Source organism: Taudactylus pleione, unplaced genomic scaffold (genome assembly GCF_031769625.1).
Source record: "Taudactylus pleione unplaced genomic scaffold, aTauple2 ptg000036l, whole genome shotgun sequence".
NCBI classification, from domain to species: domain Eukaryota; kingdom Metazoa; phylum Chordata; class Amphibia; order Anura; family Myobatrachidae; genus Taudactylus; species Taudactylus pleione.
In genome coordinates, this window is record NW_028284438.1 from 10,238,774 (window position 1) to 10,262,547 (window position 23,774).

Here is a 23,774-nt window from a genome sequence, read left to right on the forward strand (position 1 = left end):
GATGGGGACGGGGCTGGGTGCTTTGCTTCATTAGTTCTGCCCCCTCATGGTGTAATGGCACAATCCACAGAACTATGAAGAGAGGGCAGGGCCAAAATGATGCAATTTGCATAGCTCCGGGGCAGTCAGTGTAAAAACCGTATTCAGAAAGCCCCCCTCTGTGCACCACTGGATGCCAATGCTTTAAGGAGCACATCAATAGATAATGAGGGGAAGAGGATTGTGATTTTATTATAATACAGAGGCTTTCTAAGAAAAGCATAATGAAGACAGGGGGACCAGAAAGTAAATTATAAAGTGAATTGTGCCAGTCATGGGAAGAAAAAATGCAACTACAGCATATACAACAACTACAGCCTGGATGAAAGCCAGTAGGAATGAGGCTGTAACATAAAGGCTGGTATCTAATTAGCCCCAATATATTTTCAGGGGTGAAAAACTAGTATTTTTTTCAGATAATCCCCGTTTTTCATTAAAAAAATTTTATCACCCTATCCTATATTTTTGGACAAACAAATAGGATAATGTGGCTCAAAACACATAGGATTAGTGATAAGTTCACAGACCTGTGTGTTTTTTGCGCCGGCGAAAACACAGCACTTTTTGGGAATTATTTTTTGGGACACATCTGGTCACGAAAAAAATCGGTGATAAATGGGCTGAACTTCGAGGCTAATTGGATAGCCTCACTGGGATCCATTAGCGGCAGTAATTAACCACTGCTAATTGGATACTGGCCTATATTGTGTACAGCCTGGAATGTTAGGGGTTTCAAATAAGAATCTAAATGTTGTCCTACACAGGTCAAACCTGTCACATGCCACAAAGTGAAGGATTTGGCTGCCGTGCCCTCCTGAAAAGCCAAATTACCCAACAGTGGAGAATGAATCTAGTAATAAGGAATTAAATCCTACTTGTATCTCAGTATGTTCCATACCATCTGCAGAGAGGTCAGAAGAGGATTCTCGCTTCCATGTAGAGGAATTTCGAAATCGTGGATATGAAGAAAAGCTGTCAACTCATTTCCAGCAGAAAAGCCTGGTCCAAAAAGGTATTGGCATAGCTGCAAGTGGAGATGCAACTGAGTTTCTTATGACTGTGAATCACCGTAAGATGCGTGCACTCAAGTCCGGATCATGCGCAGTGAATAGTATCTGTCCACAAAACAGATTTGCGTGCAACTCTGCATTAGTCCCTTGGATCTGATTCTGAGTCACTCGTTGCTGCAACTGCTTTAGCGTCTTTTGGTGGAGTTACACCTGCCTCTTAATGCTAATGTTATTATTAGCCCTTCTTCCCTGGTGTACATCTGTGCATCTGACTGTGCAAGGACTGAGGTGCCCACTTTAACACTGTAATACCGCTTGGTGCATCTTGAAACACCACCATCGGTTGCACCATCAAAACTTGAACCATTCCTATGGTAGGACTCTTCCGAGTATGGTCTCCAGTGTGAGCGATTAAGCATCTCTGGGCCTGCATCTGCACAGACGCCTGACCCGTTCTGCGCAAAACGGAGGCATGTCACCGTGTTGGGGGGGAGGGAAGACGCCAGGATCTCCGTCGGCTGACGGAGATTTCCTGGCCTCTTTCGCTCTTCTGCGGCAGCCAGTTTGCGTGACCTCATGGGTCACTTAGCCGGCCAATGCTCCCACAGATGATCCGATCCTGCGTTGTACAATGCTGCTCAGATAAGTAGTGTATGCAAGAGGCGTGATGCATCCTGCAGAATTATCATAAATGCAAGAACGGAATTGCAAAGTTGCTTGCGTACAGTTTTGCAGTTCCGTCCTAAGATAAATCAGGCCCTCTGTATGCAACCACTTCAGTGACACGCCTGCCACACTCTAATAACATGGACCATTTTCATGTGTCTGTATAGCCACCTCCCAGGAACGTCCAGCACATTTCCAGAAAATTTCTGATCACAGCTGCGTCATCTCAATCACAGCTGCGTCTTACGCATTGCTGGGGATTTTCGTGCACGCACAGTAGCAAACAATCGCTCAACTACCAGCAATGTGTACAGCTCAGAATGGGGCCCTATTTGTCTAGATTTTATAGACTGTGATTTGTTCACATTTAAAATAAGGACAAACATCTATAATAGCAGCCGTAAAGGAATTGAAAATCACCAATCTGTCACATACTTACTTTTCTTATGAAGGAGACATATTCAATACATTCCTTGTAAGAAGTTGCTCATTACCTGAACTTCCAGTGACAATAACAGCAAGACTGACAGAAGTCCCCATGGAAGGAACAAATGAACCTCACCAGGAACAAGCAATACGTTTACAAAACACAGCGCAAACATTTCATTTCTAATTAACTCCATTGTTTTTGCATAATGCTTACTAGACATTTATTGCAATTTGTATAAAACATTTTAATCATTTTTAGAATGTGACTAATGTTTAGTTATTTAGTTTTGAAAGGTCTTGAAAGTTAGTGAAACTTCAGACTTTCAGGTACTTTCCTAAGCTGCATACATCGAAAGAATTGGAAAATGCATTGATAGATGTCTACAAAAAATGCTGATGGAAAATGTGCTAAGCAGTTTGCTTTAAGATCTGTTGCAGGTTCAGGAATACAGACAGACAATGCTTAATAATACTTTAGTCTTGTAACACTCAAAAGTACATCTGCATAACTAACATGATAGCTTAGGGCCTGATTCATTACGGATCACAAAGTGGACGGAGATAAAGTACCAACCAATCAGCTCCTAACTCATTTTTCAAACACAATCTGTAACATGACAGTTAGGAACTGATTGTTTGGTACATTAACCCGTAAGTCATTGTGGTAAGATGAGGCGACACTGTAACTAATGGTATATCAAAGCATGTAAATCAAGTGTTCTACATTAGAGAAATATTTTGAACAAACAGGATAAATATCTTCCCCTATCAAAACTAATAAATATAGATACAACAATACAAGTTTTCCCTCTGCTCTGTTTGATGGACAGTATGGGCGGGATGTAATAGAGATCGAGTCTGCCGGAGGTGCGGGATGCAGACTGATCTCGATCGTTTTTTTAAAGTTGCAGTCATTTACAAGGCAAAGCCAAACTGGCCGCGATGGCCATTTTGCGGTCTTCAAATTACTCTATACACTACACCCATTATAGATACGCCACTGTGCAAAACCATCGGTAACATCAAGTACCATCGTAGCCTCACAAGCACTTGCACAAGCTCTGACCTTACTCAGGAATTGCTAACCGCGTTACACGCTATGTGGCCTCAGGCTGCATAAGGCATCGTAGTGTATAATTTATGCCAGCCCATGTAATGGTGTTCAAACACCCTGACACACCTGCGTTTCGCTGACCACCCCCACGTCACCACCCACAAACGGCACTTCCTGTCAATCACTCTGCAATGGGTCTGCGTAGTCACTGTGATCACAGTCCCAATCGCAGTGCCTGGCTCGCGCACTGCTATGCATACACATGAGTGGTACACAACAATCGGCAGATTGCGTGTGTATTAGCAGTTGCGCTCCTTGCTGAATCAGGCCCTTAATCAATCTTTTTCTGTGAGTATTTTATGTCTTGTTGCCAGAGGGGTTTCAGGCAGGGCATGGAAATGTTTGTAAGATGCCTAATAACACACTGTATTGTAGGTACAAGTAGGATCTCATTTAGTTGAAGACAATTATGAAAAAGGTAAATAGCAGGTCATTCAAAATAAATAACATTTCTGCTATTATTGTTTTTGTTATTCCACTGTCAGTTCCCCAGTTTTATATGTTTGTTTCTCTTCCCATTCAGTGTTGTCATTAGGATAAGAAGAGGGGGGCTTTATTAATTGGCTTTACCATTTCCTTTCTCATGTTTGTCAGCAAAAAGAGATATGACTTTGGGGCGCTAGCAAGTTTTTTTGCTGTTTGTGACTAAAAATATGTTAAATAAAAAATAAACTTAAATTTTATTGCAAATACATTACAATACATCCCAGCCCTATTTGAATGCATACCCGTATACTGTTATCACCTGTATGCATCCACATTTAACTGCTGGGACCAGGGGGCATATTAATGCCTGAGGAGGCACATGTGCAGCGGTCCCCCTTCTCTGAGCAGCGGGTCCCCTCCTCCCCAGATACTTACCTTGTGCCTGCAAACTAGTCCCTCCTCCTCCACGGCCCAGTGATATTCGGGAACACGGCACATGCGCACAAGAGTGCAAAGAATCTGGCACAGTGACAAAGTCTTTCCTTACACCACAAGTCGCCATGTTCCCGAAGATGTCACTGGGAAGATGGAGCCGTGGAGGAAGAGGGACTCGCTTGCTGACACAAGGTAAGTAACTCTGGGTGCAGGGGGTGCGATGCGGGGCTCCCCCTAGACCCAGGGCCCTGTGTGCACCATACACCTTGCACCCATTGCAAATACGTCTATGGCCGGGACAGTCCTTCTGATATATAAAGCTGTCCAGTTGAAGAATTGACATCTGGGTTTATGATCTGGGGGTCCTAATGAACATGTGCGGCCATCGGCCAGCTCATGAGAAAGCTTTCCGGAGCTTGCTGCATAAGGCCGCATCGCAGTTCCATAGAATTCTATGGGGCTTGCTGTGCTGTGGGTCCGCAGCAGGTATCTCTTTTTTTAATACATATGGGGATCCATATGTATTGCAGTAAATCTCGGAAAACAACAGTTTTCTGAGGTTTTATCGCATTTTACATTTTGATGCATCCTGGTCCCTATGAAATAACCTACATCACTTGATGTCCAAAATAGATTGAAGGCCTGGTATGCCTTCATCACTACTTACATATTGATACCTGGGCCCAAATGTAATAACATGTGAGTTGTTGGTGGCAGAGACAAAATTTCAGTGATGCAGCCTGAGATTTACAGGGCAGTTTTGTTACAGGCAAAACCAGGTTAGCTTTCCTTTTTTTTTTTTTAAATATTGCCGCTTTAAAGCTCGAGGTTACACTGCTGAAATCTCACCACTGCCCGAAACTCACAGGCTATTACATTTGGGCCACAGTGTTTTTTTCACAACCATTGGAGAAGCATCAGGTTCTGCCTAGTGAAGGTCGTTCAGTCGATGTAACTATTAGGGTGAGATCCTTTTTTTTCTTAAACAACATTTGTATCAGAAGAAAAAGCTCATGGTTTCCAAATGTTTCACACAGATATACACATGCTACCCTTCTCTGTGGACATAACAGTGAATAAAAGTGATAGTCATGGAATGTCCTGAAAAATATTTCAGTTTGTACAGTATCAAGGTTTCTAAGTTAACATCCTTTAAAAATGTAACTGCAGCTGGTTAGCACTGCAGACCACAGCCCCCATTATTATCAATGGGGACTACGATCTCAGCCCTATGTACCAAACTCCGAAAAGTGATGCTTTTAGGAGTTTGGCCCCAGTAGTTTACACCATATTCAGTTGGTGTAAACTGCTTTAAGCCTATGGAAGTTTACGAGCAGGAGAGATATCTTCTGATCTCTCTCCCGCAACCTCCAGCTGGCGGCAGAAACTGACAATGTGTGCATGCGCAGTAACAGCTTCCGCCAGAGAAGTCTTTCACAGACGTCTACATAATGCCAATTCACACTGCAGAGAATGTTAGCTCCACATAATGCAATGCATGTCAAGCTGACAACTCACGCCAAAGTCTTCCCCATCTAACCAGTCTTATATGCTTTTTGTGAAAAAAAAAAAAAAGTGTTATACAAACTAATACATTTTTTTTACAAAAATAATAATTTATTATTGATGCCCTTGCAGGCAGGCAATAGACAGGTCACTGATATGTGTGCATTACTAAATGCACTCAAAATAGACACCTTGGAAGAAGTCCAACATTAAATAAATCATTGTAACAGTTTATTTACACAACTAAAATGCAATACCGTGTTTCCCCGATAATAAGACACTGTCTTATTTTTTTTTTGGCTCCAAAAAACACCATAGGGCTTATTTTCGGGGTAGGTCTTATTTTAACTAACATTGACAGCCCCTTATGCAGGCCACCCTGTAGCAGTGCCCCTTATGCAGGCCCCCCCTGTAGCAGTGCCCCTTATGCAGGCCCCCCCTGTAGCAGTGCCCCTTATGCAGGCCCCCCCTGTAGCAGTGCCCCTTATGCAGGCCCCCCCTGTAGCAGTGCCCCTTATGCAGGCCCCCCCCTGTAGCAGTGCCCCTTATGCAGGCCCCCCCCTGTAGCAGTGCCCCTTATGCAGGCACCCCCTGTAGCAGTGCCCCTTATGCAGGCCCCCCTGTAGCAGTGCCCCTTATGCAGGCCCCCCCCTGTAGCAGTGCCCCTTATGCAGCCTCCCTTGTGTAGCAGTGCCCCTTATGCAGGCCCCCCCTGTAGCAGTGCCCCTTATGCAGGCCCCCCCTGTAGCAGTGCCCCTTATGCAGGACCCCCCCTGTAGCAGTGCCCCTTATGCAGCCTCCCTTGTGTAGCAGTGCCCCTTATGCAGGCCCCCCCTGTAGCAGTGTCCTTTATGCAGGCCCCCTTATTGCAGTGCAAGTACGTACTTACCTGAGTCACCGCCGTCCGGGATGTCCCTTTCACCTGCGCGCTGACTGGATCTAATATGATCCAGCAGGCGCGGCCGCACAGGATCCTCAACACGCGGGTGACGTCATGACGTCACCCGCGCACTGCATGACTGGGAACGCTGGTCTCTGCAGCGTTCCCAGCTCAAAAAGAAAAAAGGTAGGTCATATTTTCGGGGTAGGGCTTATTTTAGACCGGGCTTCACAAGTAAGGGTAGGGCTTATTTTCAGGGTAGGTCTTATTATCGGGGAAACACGGTATATATCTGCTGAGAATGCTTTTTTTAACTGACAGTATTAAAAAATACTAACAAATTGAGTCATGATAGCAATGCATGCACCCAGAAGGAGGCGCTGTTGCTTAATATAATATTATGGAATTGTTTCAATCTTACAGAACCATTTTGCAACATTTTCCATAGATTACTGTTAATAGATCTACTTTAAAATATAAAAAGTAAACTTTTCACTCTGATATGCATTACCCATTTATGAATAAAATAATTAAAAAGTGAAATTCAATTTTCATACTAATTACAGATTCTTTGAACTGTAGTTATAGAGAAGCACATAAAAGCATGTCTCATGGTTACTATGCTAAATATAATGTCATAAGCTGCCGAAAATTGAGATATATAAAAAAATATTCATAATATAACTGACAGTAAAACTAGTTCTCCATATACTGTACTAAAACTATCAAGAAAATCATTAGTTTGCTAAAGAGTCCAAATAGCTATTTCTGGTTAGTTAACCACCTAATACATAGTACATTGGAGATCAAACAGTACAGTTATAAACAAGTTCACAACTTTACAGATATACAAATTTATATAACAACAATAATATAAGCCATAGAGCAGTGATTCCCAACCTTGGTCCTCAAGGCACACCAACAGTGCTGGTTTTAGTGAAATCCATGCTTAAGCACAGATGGTTAACTCCTGAGGTACTAATTAAGTCACCTGTGCTCTACTATGGCTATCCATAAAACCTGGACTGTTAGTGTGCCTTGAGGACCGTGGTTTGGAACCCCTGTTGTAGAGAGAGTGGGGCCATGATCACAAGAGTTTACAGGGGCTGTGGGTGGACATAGTGAGAGAGAGAGGAGCAGAGTTGGGGATTGCAAAGGCTGAAGCATCATGTAAAGTGGTGGTAGGCTTGTGTGAATAGACGAGTTTTGAGGCCATGGGAAGCTGGGATAGATGACACGTGCTTGCCTATATTGTCTTTTTGCTGATGCTTGCTTTGTTTAGTCTAAGTAGGTTTAAATAAAAGTAGATCACATTCGGGCTAAAACTTAAAAGCACCTTAAAAATGCATTCTAAATTTACCATAACTGCTAACACTGACATGTACTGAGTGTGTACACAACCACATCTTTACAATTTTGGCAAACCACCGCCTAATAAAAGGGGAAGTAGTTATGAGACCGGCGGCCTATCTTAATCCCGACATCGGAATGCCGAAGGACGCCAGACCAAACAAGGTAAGTCTGGGGCACCCTTAGTGTTAGCAACGGGGGGGAGGGTTAGGCTTAGGGACCATAGCGGGATTAGGGTTAGGTTTTTGGGGGGGCGGTTAGCGTTAGGCACCCTAGGGTTAGGCACCCCCAGGGGGAGGTTAGGGTTAGGCACCCCCTGGGAGGGTTAGGCTTAGGATGCGGTAAGGGGCGGTTAGGGTTAGGCACCCCTGGGGGGCGGTTAGGGCTAGGCACCCCCGGGGAGAGGACAGGGTTAGGCACTGGGAGGGGGGGGTTAGGGTTAGGTACCACTAAGGGACTTCATACCCATTCCAATGAAAGTATAGGTGTAAATCCCTGTAAGGACTTTAAACGCAATTGTGATTTAAGACCTTGAACTTTTGTTTGATGCTATTTTATGTGCAGTTTTGCCATTAATAGATTGAATATTTTACAAATCTGTATCCACAAACTGTGTATGTGTCTATCTAGGTAAAGTAAGGGGGGAACAACAGCGCTGTGGAACACCTGAAACCTAAATAAATAGTAATCAATAAAAATAAATACATTTGTCAGCTATGTCAAAGAACAGTTTAAATCTGTTTATTATTAAAAATATAATAAGTTCAATGTAAAACATACATCATTGGCCAATGAAACACACATGAATATAGATATAAATTTACAGGATGCTTAAAAAAACATAGAACATAAAAAATATAAAGAATGCGTAAAAAAGTAGCCAATGTCGATAAATATTGCAATAATGAACACTGATGCTGATTATTTAAAACGCAGATATTTATTATCCCAACATATGGGATGATAAATATCTGCACTTTAAATAATAGTCATTAAACCTTTAGCTGATACAAAGTATTGTGGTGATTCAAACAAGCCAACTACCTTGCTATAGTGTTCATTACTGCAACACCCAGTAAGTCGTGAGAACCGGCATTTTCGACTTGTTGCAATGAAAGGGGTGCAAATACATTTATTTATTTTGCATGCAGTTAAACACTGGCTGTTTTTATGTAGGGCCTGATTCAGAGAAGTACACTATGCCAATGTTTTCGTAGTTGAGCAATTAACGGCTGTCTGCGCCAAGGACATGCAGTCAGGGTAGGCAGAGCCTCCCCTGTCACACTCCCTCCTCTATCATACTCCCTGTCATGCTCCAGAGTTTTGATATGAAAACTGTGTTTTTATACATGTGTGCCTCCCCAGCCATTGACCTCACCGCACGTCACTGATCTGCGTATGTGTCTGAGTCGCACTGAGCATGCGTCAAAGTCCATTATCATAGTCACAAGCAGCGACCATTTTATTTGCAGAGTGATTGACAGGTAACGGTTGTTTGCAGGGGTGGAACTAGCGGCGGTGCAGCAGATGCACTGCAGCGGGGCCCACCACAATATAGGGCTCCACACTGCCTGTATGGCAGGTGCAGTGCAGCTGCTTGCCGGGCGGTCATCAAGGCTGTGACTAACCCGGCCGGCAGCTACACGTAGGGGACTGGAGCACAGTGCAGTCAGGCTCAACACTGCAGTGCACTGCTGGGTAATACATCCCAGTAGTCTCTGCAGTGTGGGCAGAAGACCATGTGCTGAGCTCTGATTGGAGAAGCCCATCACATGCTCCTCTGACCCAGCAGCAGCGCAGCTTCATGGTGTGACTCATTGTGAGGCTGTGACTGCTGCTCTGTCGGCTGCCTGAGGATACTGCTGGTGAGTACACTGTGTGGGCACTATAGATGGCATAATGTGGGGACTACAGTGTAGCATAATGTGCGGGCACTACAGGTGGCATAATGTGTGGGGTCTACAGTGTAGCATAATGTGCGGGCACTACAGGTGGCATAATGTGTGGGGTCTACAGTGTAGCATAATGTGAGCACTACAGGTGGAATAATGTGTGGAGACTACAGGTGGCATAATGTGTGGGCACTACAGTGTAGCATTATGTGTGGGCACTACAGGTGGCATAATGTGGGGGTACTACAGTGTAGCATAATGTGTGGGACACAACAGTGTGACATAATGTGGGGGGTACTACAGTGTGGTATAATGTGTCGGGCACCCACTGTATCTCCCTGTCACACACTGCCTGTCACCCTCTCCCTGTCACCCACTGCTTTTCCCCGTCACTACCGCCTGTCACCTCTACCTATCACTCTCTCCCTGTTACCCATTGCCTGTCAACTATCCCTGTCACCTTCTCCCCCTCTGTCACCCACTGCTTCTTCCTGTCACCTCTCACCCTCTCCCCGTCACCCACTGCCTTTTCCCTCTCCCTGTAACCCACTGCCTGTTCCCTCTTCCCGTCACCCACTGCCTCTTCCCTCTCCCTGTCCCTGTCACCCACTGCCTCTTTCCTCTCCCTGTCACCCACTGCTTATCCCTGTAACCCACGGCCTATCACCTCTCCCTATTATCCTCTCCCTGTCTCCCACTGCCTCTTCCCTCTCCCTGTCTCCCACTGCCTCTTCCCTCTCCCTGTCTCCCACTGCCTCTTCCCTCTTCCGGTCACCCTCTTGTCTCTCTTGTCTACCTCTTGCATCTCCGTCACCCTCTACCTCTCTCTGTCACCCACTGCACTTTGAACTTGGAGTAGGGCGGAGGAGGGGGGCCAAAGAAAATTTTTGCACCTGGGCCCACCACTTACAAGTTCCGCCACTGGTTGTTGTGGGAATAACGGGGTGTGCCGCCAAAAATGCAGGCGTGTCGCAACCATTTTCAGGGCATGTCGCTTCCTGCATCTGCAATCCTGTACGCACAAAACATGGCTATGGCGTCTCAGTTCAGGCGGCCATTCTACATGACCATACAGTCACTCCGGAGGCCGATTATCGAAAGATCTGCATATGCAGCTGCGCGTTAATACAGAGTTGCTTGGATTTGCAATGGCACTTGTGGATGTCTCAATACAAATCACGGGTTTGCAACATTACAATAGTTTTGCATATCCTTTGGGTATACATATGCAGAAGTGGTGGCATTAGCGTACAACTCTGAATCTGACCCGTAGACCACAAATGCTGGACAGTTTTGTTTTTAAACTGCAATTTAGAATTGAGCAAGGCACACCTCTCCCAAATCTAAATATCTCTCTACACTTTAAATCTGCCCCACTAGCAGTGCAACGTGGTTTTGGCAAGGTTTCAAGTTACTTGCTGTTTTTGCTTTGCTCCCAGTTTACAATCAGCCCCATAAGCAACAGATTAATGCCAATGAATTATTTCGTTTCATATGGGCCTATTCATAATCACTTAATTTCTACAAATGCAGGTGAAAATGAACATATTTACCTGCTTTTGTAGAAATTAAGTTTTTGGGCCATTCATCAAAAAGATAATGCTCCTGCTTACCTTTTGCTCCTGGAATGGCCCAATGTCCCCATACACTAGTATGGGGACAGAATTAATCAAGCTCCGAAAATACAATATTTTCGGAGCTCATCTGCCGAAGCATTCGCCATCTTCAGGAGGAAGGAGCCCCGGGTTGTGAGGGATCCCTATGCCCGTCCGGCTCCTTCCACTGGACGCCGATGGTTTTGTGCGCATGTGTAACCTGTAGGTCACGCAGGCGCACTAGTTTCACTGCTCCAAAAGGAGCAGTGAAAAGACTCTGGGAGACAGATGATTTTTGGAGGATTATAATTAACATAATGAATAGAGCCCATTTACAGAAATAAAGTACAACAGGTGTGGTATAAAAGATCAATAAATGTAAAGATCGACAGTCCATAGGTCGACATTCAATAGGTCGACAAAGACAAACGTTTGACTGGCAAAGGTTCGACAGTGCAGAAGGTCAACAGGGTTAAAAGGTTGACAGGTTCAAATGGTCGACACTTATGGTCCACACAAAAATGGTCAACACTTTTTTTTTGCAATTTAACCCTAACCCTACCACTAGTGCCTAAACCATATCCTAGCCTAACCCTAACCCTCCCCATAATAACTAAACCTAACCATCACCAGCGGCTGCCTAACCCTAACCCTCCCCCAAATGCCTAACCCTAAAAATGTTGAAAAAAAAAAATTTTCAACCATGTGTGTCGACCATTTGAACCTGTTGACCTTTTTAACCATGTCAACCTTCTGCACTGTCGACTTTCTATCAGTTGACCTTTTGTACCTGTCGACATTTTATCCCTTTCAACCTATTGCATGTGTCGACCTTTACATATGGTGTCGACCTATTGACTGTCGACCTTTACACTGTCAAACTTCTATCCAGTACAACATGGTCTCTTGGAATATGTGAAATGTAAATTGTCTTTTAAGAAACTGCTAAAGCTATTACTGACAGGACTAAGACCGAAGCAAGGTTTCCTCATACTTGCCGACTGCTAATTTCTCCTCTCTGGGAGGAGAGGGGATGAGACGGGCTCTTCACATCATGTTGGCCCCACCTCCTCTCTACATACCTGCAATTCCCAGTATTATTCTCCCCATCATGCTCACTTCTTTAGGAAGTGGACGGGATGCGGAAGAACACATGGGTAGGATATGACAATAAAAAAAGAGCTGGTCAATAATCTTATAAAAACAACGATTAATGGATAAAATAGAAAGGCAGGTTTTCACTATTGTTGACTTTGTATGGGTTGTAGCAGCACAACCAATACCATTATCACTGAGATCAAGTCAAATACAACAGGAGAGAAAAAAACTAAATTAAACAATAACTAACATGCCATACAAATGAGTCATTTATGTCATATCCTGCCCACGTGGGCTACAGTATGTGGGGAGAACTATAAGACCATTCAAAACGAGGATCACATAACACAATTCAAAAACATCAGAATAGGGTATGAGAAGCGCAGCCTTTCACTACACTATAAACAGGAATACCAGCAAGACCCATCTTCACTTCATTCACAGCTATACTAGCAATCATGCAAAATTGGAGAGGAGGGGACTACATCACTAAAACCAATAAGGAATAATTGTGGTGGATATACAGGCTCAAAATATTGGCTTCCATAGGACTTAACATTGAATTCAACATACAATCAATCATAAGGTAAATCCACCTTGATTCATACAAACACCAGAGAAGAGGTACTGTATTTTCAACAGTAATTCAATATATCCATATCAAGTTCACAATTATGGCACGAAATAGGCTCCTCACTTATAGACATATACTGGGATAGATGCTTAGCATTGCGTAGGACCCCCCCTCTAGCCCAGTGAAGTACAGCAACTCAATGTCACATCTATTCAACAAGTGGACAGAACTTAGACCTCTGAAGAGATGTTGACCCATGCCGTCTGGATAGCTTCTCACAGCTCCCTGATAGTTGTAGGTGCAGGATCTTGGGTGCAAATTGACCTCGCCACAACTTTCCATAAATGCACAATTGGGTTAATATCGTGCAAATGTGATGGCCACACCATTCGTCAGAACTCTCCAGAATGCTCCTCGAACCAATTCTGGGCAACTTGGAACTGATGACACAGTGCATTTTCCTGCTGGAATATTCCATAATTGTGGTCAATGACTTATTCAGGTGGACAAGCTGACCCAATCCATACCTCATGAAACACACCCCAAACCATTATGGAACCACCACCAGCCTTGTTGACAACTGAGATCCATGGTCTCGTGGGGTCTGCGTCATACTCTAACACCTATCATCAGCCCAAAACAACTGGAACTCTGACTCATCGGACTATGCCACATGTTGCCAGTCCTCCAGGATCCAAGTAGCAACATCACGTGCCCAGATGAGACACTGTGTCCGGTGTCATGGTGTTAACATGAGCACTCTACTACGGACTATTCTGGCCAGACACCACTTCGCTGTCCATGGTGGGTGGTAATGCCTTCCATGAGGTATTCCTGGCACAGACATGGCACTGTAGATTGAGGAATGTTGAATGTCTGCACAATTTCAGGCACCTACTATCATGCCCCATTTGAACTTCAATAATTCACGTCGTCTTGCCATGAGCAGCCTATCCAGTGTTCAAACTGACTCACAAGATCCCTACACATCCCAAACATCAAGGGGTCCTCCATAATAGTGGAAGTATGCCGGTCACCTACCTGTATGCAATATAAGAGTAATCCCTGAAAGATAACACCTAAAAGAGAGAGCGCTAAGATGCTTTAGTCAATAAATTAATCTTACCACCTGTACACTCTTCATTTAGAGTTATACACACATCATCTCAGGCAGACACAACCTCATCTGATACATTTGCTTTGCCCTCTCTCCCTCCCCTTTTACAAAAGATCCACAATGTAAAGTTCAACAGTCAATGGGTGGACCAGAGCCGTTTTAAGGGGGGGCTTTACCCTCTCAATTCTTTTATGAGCTGTAATGCAGCATAGGGCTGCACTGGCAGCTGTAGAACAGGAGGGAGGTGGAGTTCGAGGCAGAGCTACATGGCACTGTATATTTAGTGCCTGCAGCATAGGAGAGGAGGAGAGAAGACCTTACTATCCAGCAGCCAATATGGAAAGCCTGACTCAGGGAGGGGCACTGTATGTATGTATGTATGTGTATATATGTGTGACTGTATGTAGTATATACAACTCCCCAGTGGCAGAACTAGAGTGGTGGGCCCAGGTGCAAGAATATGCTTTGGGCCCCCCTATGCAGTGCCCCCAGTAGTAGTCCCCCCTATGCATTGCCCCCAGTAGTAGTCCCCCCATGCAGTGCCCCCAGTAGTAGTTCCCCCTATGCATTGCCCCCAGTAGTAGTCCCCCCTATGCAGTGCCCCTAGTAGTAGTCCCCCTTATGCAGTGCCCCTTATACAGTGCACCAGTAGTGGTTCCCCCTATGCAGTGCCCCCAGTAGTGTCCCCTCTATGCAGTGCCCCCCCAGTAGTGGTCCCCCCTATGCAGTGCTCTCAGTAGTGCCCCTTATACAGTGCCCCCAGTAGTGGTTCCACTATGCAGTGCCCCCCCTAGGCAATGCCCTTTATACACTGCCCCCAATAGTGGTCCCCCCTATGCAGTGCTCCCAGTAGTGCCCCCCCTATGCAGTGCCCCCAGTAGTGTTCCACCCCTATGCAGTGCTCCCAGTAGTTCCCCATATACAGTGCCCCCAGTAGTGGTGCCCCCTATGCAGTGCCCCTTATACAGTGCCCTCAGTAGTGGTCCCCCCTATGCAGTGCCCCTTATACAGTGCCCCCAGTAGTGGACCCCTTATGCAATGCTCCCAGTAGTGCCTCTTATACAGTGCCCCTTATACAGTGCCCCATATGCAGTGCCCCCAGTAGTGGGCCCCCCTACATATATAAAACAAACACACAAAAAACTACACTTACCTGAATCCTCGCTCCTTACGCCCACTGCCATCAGCTCCTCTGTCCTCCCGCTCTGCACGATGGGAGAAACATCATGACATCTCTCCCATCACCACTGTGGTAGCCCGAAGGGCTGAGCTCATGAGTGAGCTCCAGCCCTGCTCCCTCCGAGGATGCAGCAGCGAATGAGAGTCTGTCTGACTCTCATTGGCTGCTATAACAAACACACAGCCACCGCTGGTGGTGGCGGTGTGTGTGTTACTGTGTACTGCGGACTGCTCTCACTGCAGTCCACACTACACTTAAGTACTGTGGGGTCTGGGGGACACTGGTGGCAGTTGCAGCGGCGCTGTTGGATGCAGGTGGCTATGGGCCCCTGCACCACAGCGGGCCCCGGTACAAGGCACGGGTTGCACCGCCGCTAGTTCCGCCACTGCCCCCCCCCCCCCCAGTGCTGTATCTTTCCCAATTATATAAATTATCCATAGGGGGCTTATACAGCCATGCATGCTAGTGCATGGCTGAAAGCAGATTCCCAATGGTCGAGAATCTGTGCAAGCGCCGGACCCATACTGCACATGTGCAGTACGGGTCCTGTGTGTACGCACGCAGTCTGGCAGCAGACTGTCAGTGATTGACAGTCTGCTGTCGTTTGTGGGCGGCGACTGCCTACTTTTCCCGAAACGGAGGCATATCGCCGCTGTTGGGGGGGGAAGGAAAAGACCAGGATCTCCGTCGGCTGACGGAGATATTCTGGCCTCTTTGTTGTTTCTGCGACGGCCGGCTTGCGTGACCCCATGGGTCACTTAGCTAGCCAATGTTATCGCAGATTATCCGATGCTGCATCCTTGGACACAGCTCATATAAGTAATGCATGCAGGAAGTGTGATGCCTCCTGCTGCATTACCATAATTGCAAGGACGGAATTGCAAAGCTGCCTGCATGCACCTTTGCAATTCCGTCCTAAGCTGAATCAGGCCCACAATTCTTTATACAGCATCGCTTTTATCCACACTCATCAGTGAGCGCAGTATACCTAGCATTTCTATACCTAGCAATTCTAAGAAATACTTTATAGTTTTTTGCAAATCGTTAAAATTACTAGATATTTTGCTAGCGAATGAGTTTATGTAATCCACTTAATAAGATTAATGCTGCCATATATTACTGTTATAAGTATAAAATAATATACGGCTTTCAATCATGTGTTACTTTTTTCCTCTCAATGGGTTTGGTCTGCATAGAGAAAGCAGTCTGTTGTTAGGCCTCAAATAGCAAAACATCTCTTGAGAGCTGCATTTTAATGAGTATGGAAAAACAGCTCATCAGCGGCAATGGTAGCAGGATGTTTTTGTCTACGCAGAATACTTGGACCCTTGAGAATGAAATGTTGAATTATATTTAACACGCCATTATTAGCAATGCTAAAGACTAAAATAAAGCAAGGCTTTAACTTGTAATTAACTGAAATATCTGTGTTTTGGAGAAACATATCCTGCTGTGTTATATCTCTTGGGATAACCCTGATTGACTTCATTATAGTTCTTCCTGTATTCTATTGAAATGATTCCACTAGCTCATCATTTCTGCAAATTCGCAAAAGGTCTGTGTGGGTGGAGAGATTTCTGGTAATAAGTCCTCCCACACAGATCCCCTGCCCAAAATTGAAAGTGGATTATTGAGGCATCAATGACAAATATTCAGTGCGATGAGTCACAAGTTATTTGTCGTATTCCCTTTCTAAAGCAAGGTTCTAATGTCTTTCCTGAATGGCGGGCATCATTTGCAGTTTAATTCAACCCCTTCTTCATTTCTGAAATAACTAATCTGTTCATGGATCCGACTACTGGACATAGAGCCTGATTTAGCAAGGATCGCTACTGCGATTACGCACTCAATTGGCCGATTATTGCGTTCTGCGCATGCATCTCAGTGCGCGAACCAGCCACTGCGATTGGGACTGCTATCGCAGACCCATCACATGGTGATTGACAGGAAGTATCTTTTAGAGGTGGTGAAGAGGGGGGGTCAGCGGAACGCAGGCGTGACAGTGCTTTTGAATGCCATTGCAGGGGCGTGCATAAATTATCCACTGCAATGCCATATGCAGCTTGTGTACTCAATGCGTGCGACGAGATAAGCAATTCCTGAGTAAGGTTAGACCTTGTGCAAGTGTGTGTGAGGCTGATGGTACTCATTGTTACCGCAGTCTTGCTAAGCATTACGGATGTGTGAAAGGGACGGTGGGCGTCCTTATGTTGTGCTGCAACGGCATAGCAATCGCAGAGGATTAGCATATCTTCGCAGTGAGACTGCGTCTGTAATCGCTATTGCATTCAGTTGCAATTCGTACTGAATCAGGCCCATAATTAAGCAGACTGTAATGCTTAATGCATGGTAAAAATGTGTTTACTGAACACATACTGTCCATCAAACAGAGCAGAGGGAAAACTTGCGTTGTTGTATCTCTATTTATTGGTTTTGATAGGGGAAGATATTTATCCTGTATGTTCAAAATATTTCTCCACTTGATTTACATGATTTGATATACCGTTAGTTACAGTGTCACCTCATCTTACCACAATGACATACAGGTTTATGTTCTAAGCCTTGGAGAGGGATACAGTGGACGGAGATAAAGTACCAACCAATCAGCTCCTGTCATGTTACAGGCTGTGTTTGAAAAATGACAGTTAGGAGCTGAATGGTTGGTACTTTATCTCCGTACACTTGATCACCATGGCTTAGTACATAGACCCCTTAGCCACATATGAGTACACGTGTGTGTGTGTGTGTGTAAATGTTCCTCATCATCCACTCTATAAGTCTGTGTAAATGTCATTAACAAAAATGAGGGAATATTAATGGGCATGAACCATACACTTAGCAGACAATGGGGTCCATGTACTAAAACTCCACTTATCGTGGATAAAAAGCGCTGCTCCTGCCTCGCCTGCCATCATTGCGAAGCAGGAGGCAGTTACTGCAAACATTACTAAGAATAGCACCGCCGAGGAGAGTGAACGTTGAGTTCCCCCTCGGCAGTGACACATTTCATGCTGACTGAAACTGTGCACTCACCTCTCTCCCAGCCCGTGCAACTGCAGCAGAGAGGATTTTTTTTGTCAAAACTTTATTGACAAGTGGCCAAAGTGACAAAGAGCTATCTTCCTGCTTCTAGCAGGGATGGGGAACTCCAGGCCCGGGTGCCGAATAAGGCCCGCGGAATCATGTGGTCTGGCCCTCTGAGCTTTTTTCTGCTAGCCTCATCTGGCTAGCAGGGTGCCTAGAATGGCATACTGCAGCCAGAATCTATGCAGCAGTGCCATCTGGACGCTTCAGACGGTCACACCGCTGCTCTTACAGCTCCGCGGAGCATCCTCAGAATGCTCCAGGCATTGCTGTAATCAAGGGTGATTGTGGCCCCGTCCAGTGTGGCGTGGTCTGCAAAAGGCACGTGAATAATGTTATATATATCAAAATGGTTCTCGGCACAAAAAAGGTTCCCCACCCCTGTTCTACAGTGAGGAGAGGCAGATAACAACAGCTAGAGGTGACAAAGCCGCAGACCCTCCAACATGACCCCTTCCATCAGGTACAAAATGCTCTGCTCCTGGACTTCCCTCTTATTTATGACTGCTGTCACCTGTGTTGAAACACTTTTCTCATTAATGAACTAGTTCAACACAGGTGACAGCAATCATAAATTAAGAGGGAAGTTCAAAAGAGTATTTTGTACCTGATGGAACGGTTCATGTTGGAGGGTCTGAAGCCGGCGCTAGAGAAGACAGCTGACAGTAAGTGACCTCGCTCCTTAGTAACACCTGAGCAGTGACGTGCGGTGAGGTAAATGGCTGGGGAGGCACTGGCTAGTATTAGAGTTCGAATTACAGATACATATATGAACCCAGGGTTCATGTGGGCATTATACTAAGGTGCAGCAGTATATAGTGATGGAAATTTGGTGTTTTTTGATCAGGATGTACAGAAAAGGTAGACATGGAAGGCAGTGCCTCACCTACCATATACTTTTTACTGCAGAGTTTTGACTATAAATGATTAGAATAATACAAAGAAGATATTTATATTTTCTTTACATTATTCTTATGATTTTTATAGTCAAAACTGAGGAGTATATCTAGTTTCTGAGGAAACTTTAGTGGAAAGAGAAACATGTAAAGGATGTTCGGGTCAGGGGAGTAGCAAGGGTGGCTCCAGTGGAGCATCTGCTCCAGGTGCCTGCTTTGGCCAGGGCGCTGGAGATCAGCCATTCCGAGGAAGGGCAGAGCACCTGCTAAGCTGAGCGTGAAACACTTAAAGAGATCAGCGCTTCCAGAAAAGGGGCATGGTGTGGACGGTGCAGCGCTTGTGGCTTCGCCCACACCACGCCCCAGCAAGGATGCACTGATCTCTGTATAAGGCATAACATGAATAAGGGGCACTACTAAGGCATAATGTGAACTATAGATATTACTGTGGCATTATATGAAATGTGAGGACTACTATATAGCATAATGTGAAAAAATAGCAAAAACTGTGGCATAACGCAAATTAATGGGTACTAAGGTGGGCATAACGTGCATTGTGGCCATTATTTTATAACATAATATGAATAAGGGGCACTACTGTGGCGTAACATGAACAAAAGACACTACTGTGTGGTGTAATGTGAATAAGGGGCACTACTGTGTGGCAGAACGTGAATTGTGGGCACTAATGTATGGTTTATTTTTAATTGGTGGAATTACTTTAGTGGGTTGGAATATATCTAGCCCTCCATGTCCCAGTTTGATACTGCCCCTAATGTTTATTTTTATTTCCCTTTAATTTGCCCCTACATGCTGGACACGTCCCCTACCTGACAGGAAAGGCTCTGCCTCACCTCACTGCACCTTGGACACTTAGGGCCGGATTCATTAAGGATCGCTATTGCGATTACAGTTCCGTAATTGCACGCTGGTCTGCTGCGAAAATATGCTAATGATTGTTATCGCAATGCCGTCGCACTGCCAGCATAGAGATGCCCACTGCCTCCCACTACCGCGATCTCACATCCGTAATACATTGCAAACATCCATACACATTGGTAACATCGAGTACCATTGGCCCGTCATGCAGAATTACAGCAGCCCTGACCTTGGTTAGAAATTGCTAACCTTGGCCCTCATTCAGAGCCGTACGCTCTGAGCAGAGCGTACGCTCTGAATGAGGGCCGCCCTCCATAAAAATGGAGCGTCCTCCTGGACGCTCGTATAGCTGTGGGTCACCACCCACAGCCTATACGAGCGTGCAGTTTGATGGCCGTGATGGTCGTGACCATCGCGACCATCGAAACTGCGAGCCGGAGCCTGCGGTTGAGGTTTTCAACCGCAAGGCCCGGAGTGATTTTGGCTCTATCAGAGCCAAAATCACTCCCACTGACAGGGAGTTCCTCCCTGACCGTCAGGGAGGAACGCCCCCGGCACGCCCACCAAAGGGGGCGTGCTGTCAATCAACATCGACAGCACGCCCCCTTTGATCAGACACAACAAGCGAAGGACTTTCCTTCGCTCGTCGCGTCTGGCGCATGCGCACGACGGAGCTCCCTCCGTCGTGCGCATGCTCAGTGCAGACCATCGACCCACTTGCGAGCGGACAGCCGCTTGCGAGTGGGTCTGAATCAGGGCCCTTGTTGCATGCAGTAAGTACTAAAGCTGCGTATGCAATCGCACTGGCTAATTTATGCACACCCATGCAACAGCATTCAAACGGACACACACGCCTGCGTTTCTCCGACAACCCCCTCGTCACCACCCCAAACGCTCACTGCCTGTCAATCACTCTGCGATGGCTCTTCGTGGTCTGTGTGATCTGCGATCGCAGTGGTGCCTTTGCAGACTGCGATGCATGCGCAGTACACAACAATCGGCCACCTGCGTACACTTTAGCAAGAGTGATCCTTAATGAAACAGGCCCTTAGTGCTGCCATAGGTGCCTATGGCAGCACTAAGCTGAAGGCAAAGAAAACCTTTTAGTACATACTGAGAAGCAATATGTACATGGATTTTCTCTGTATTTTTCATTTGGCCCCTTATCTCCACTTAGTACATGGACCCAAATTATCCCTTACTGATCAACAATGGAAAACCTGAGGAGCAAGTAACACTGTAATACCTTCACTAAATGAGGGCTTATACAACGGCAGTATAAATCTTTTTAAAATGATCATGCTGCCTAAATACAGTACCTGTATCTTCTCCAGTATATATCCCTAGAAAAATGTTTATTACTACCTGTATTGTTTCTTCATCTATTTGGGGGTGATAAATGCGTGTTAGTCTCTGTATATTATTCAGATCTAAGGCCTCTAAGGGTTTGGGCCTTCCCAATCTTCATTTAATGGACACTATGCTGGCAGACTTTCTGGCAATGCAGATGGGATCTGTACTCACTTTGTTGCAGTTTTTACTTTCTAAATTTACCGGTGTTGGTTTGGCTCCACTTTTACGCTGGGCCATCCTCATCTGGTGCTTTGTACAGTATTTGCATATGGGTGTGGATATTGACCCCGACTCTCCTTTATGGTTTAAAAATACTCTCCTTGAGCTGGGTGCGCTCAGCTCTGACAATATTTGGCTGCTGTATTGTGTGGGGCAACTTTATTCAGATGGGGTCTTTTACACCTTTGCATATATGTAGGGGGTCTATTGTCACCCAAATACAGCCTTTTACAGATACCTTCAGCTCCGATATGCTGTGCGTGCCCAGTTCGGGAGTAGATATCTATATCTTTCGCTTTCCCATTTAAAGACTACACTTTTTTGCTTAGGCAGGTTTCCTTTTTGAAGACGGACCTAAACTCCTGATATTTTCCAGATATTCTCCCTTTGAAATTAAAATGGGAAGTGGATTTGGGTCCCCTTTCTGATGAGGACTGGGTACAGGTTCATCGATCTCTTAGACCTCTAACTGTCTTAAATGTGTGATCTCAGAAGTGGGGTTTTTGCATCTTCTATGCGATTGCCCTTTTGTCTTTGATTTCTGGGCTCAGGCCTGGACTAAAATTAAGATAACGCTCATACAGTATGCTTCCATCATTAGATCATAAAATCTGCTTATTTGGCCTTGGCCTGTAAAAGTCATACAATAAAATTCTTTATAAACACAATCTGGACCTCATTCAGAGGCGGTCGTTAGTTGCAAGCAACACCTACAGCTCTAGCGACCGACATGGGTGATGGTCAAGACCATCGTGACTTACGACCAGACCCTAAGGTTGGGTCTGGGCACTCCTAAGACCCAGGGAGCTTCCTGCTCTGATCGAGCAGGAAGCTCCCCACTGACCTCAGCAATGAGGTCAGTGGGGCCGCCCCCAAACGGCAAGCGTTACGGCGGGAACGCCTCCGTTTGGGAAGGCACGCCGGCTCCATCGTGCGCATGCCCAGTGGGGCAACATCGAGTCGGTTGTGAGCGCTCAGCGCTTGCGACAGACTCTGAATGACCCTCTCTCTCTCTCCACCATGGCTAAAGTCACTATAGCTAGGATGTGGTTTCCTCCAGAGTCCCCGGATATTAAGTGGAGAGCTCTTGTTGATGAGGTTTCTAATCATGAACATTACTTATGCACGCATAGAAATGTTCTCACTAAGTACCATAAGATTTGGGATGGTTGTCATTCTAGATTTGGTCTCCACAGGGAGCCTCCATCGGATCTTTTTTATTTTTTTACTTTTTTATGCTTCACAAGTTATGTTCTTCTATTCTCTTATTTATCCACCACATATTCTGTCAAGATCAATGTTGAACCATTAGATATGTGTATGTGTACATGGGCCTTTATCTCATGGCTGTGGCCTGAGGTTTATTGGGTCTATTATTGCCATAATGTTTTGGTTTATTTTTTGTACTGGCAGCATTTACAATGTGTATTTACAGACTCTTGTTTTAATGTTTATTTTTCAGTTTTCTTCTACACAAAACTCTCAATAAAAATTACATGAGTTCAAAATAATGGTGCATTATATAAAATCTGAAAAGGGCTACATCTCATCAGTGAGCTTCAAGTTGTAAGAAAGAGCAAAACATGTATGTGATGGGGCTAAGCTGCCTGATGAACAAGTACTAAGGAATAGGAAGATGAGCTATCTGCACTAAAACCATAACAACATGTTATAGGAAATGTAAGACTCGTCAATTTGATGCAAATGCACCCACAAAGCAATTTGATGGCCCTATAATGAGTCTTGCTCTGACTCAATCATTTCCCAATTCTAAAGGTTCCATACAAAGCTAGAGAATTCATCACTACTAATCTACTTACCTAAAGTAACTATCCAAAATAACACATTTTACAGACTTCACTATTGTTAAATGTTATGCCTATCTTTCAAGCTGCAATACCACCATATAGCATATTTGACTAATGTGTCCCTTAACTAAGCCTATTCCCTGTGGGTTTCCCATTGCAGCATTTTCCCAAGGCTGCTTGCCATCTGCTCAGAGGAGACTGAGGAATGTGGTTAGCTCTAACAC

General features: G+C 45.2%; 1 protein-coding gene across 2 annotated transcripts in view; it reads right to left on the reverse strand.

Moving 5' to 3' along the window:
* The window catches only part of LOC148538826 (uncharacterized), a 50,050-nt gene that overhangs the window by 15,400 nt on the left and 10,876 nt on the right, over window positions 1-23,774 (reverse strand). The window lies entirely within an intron of this gene.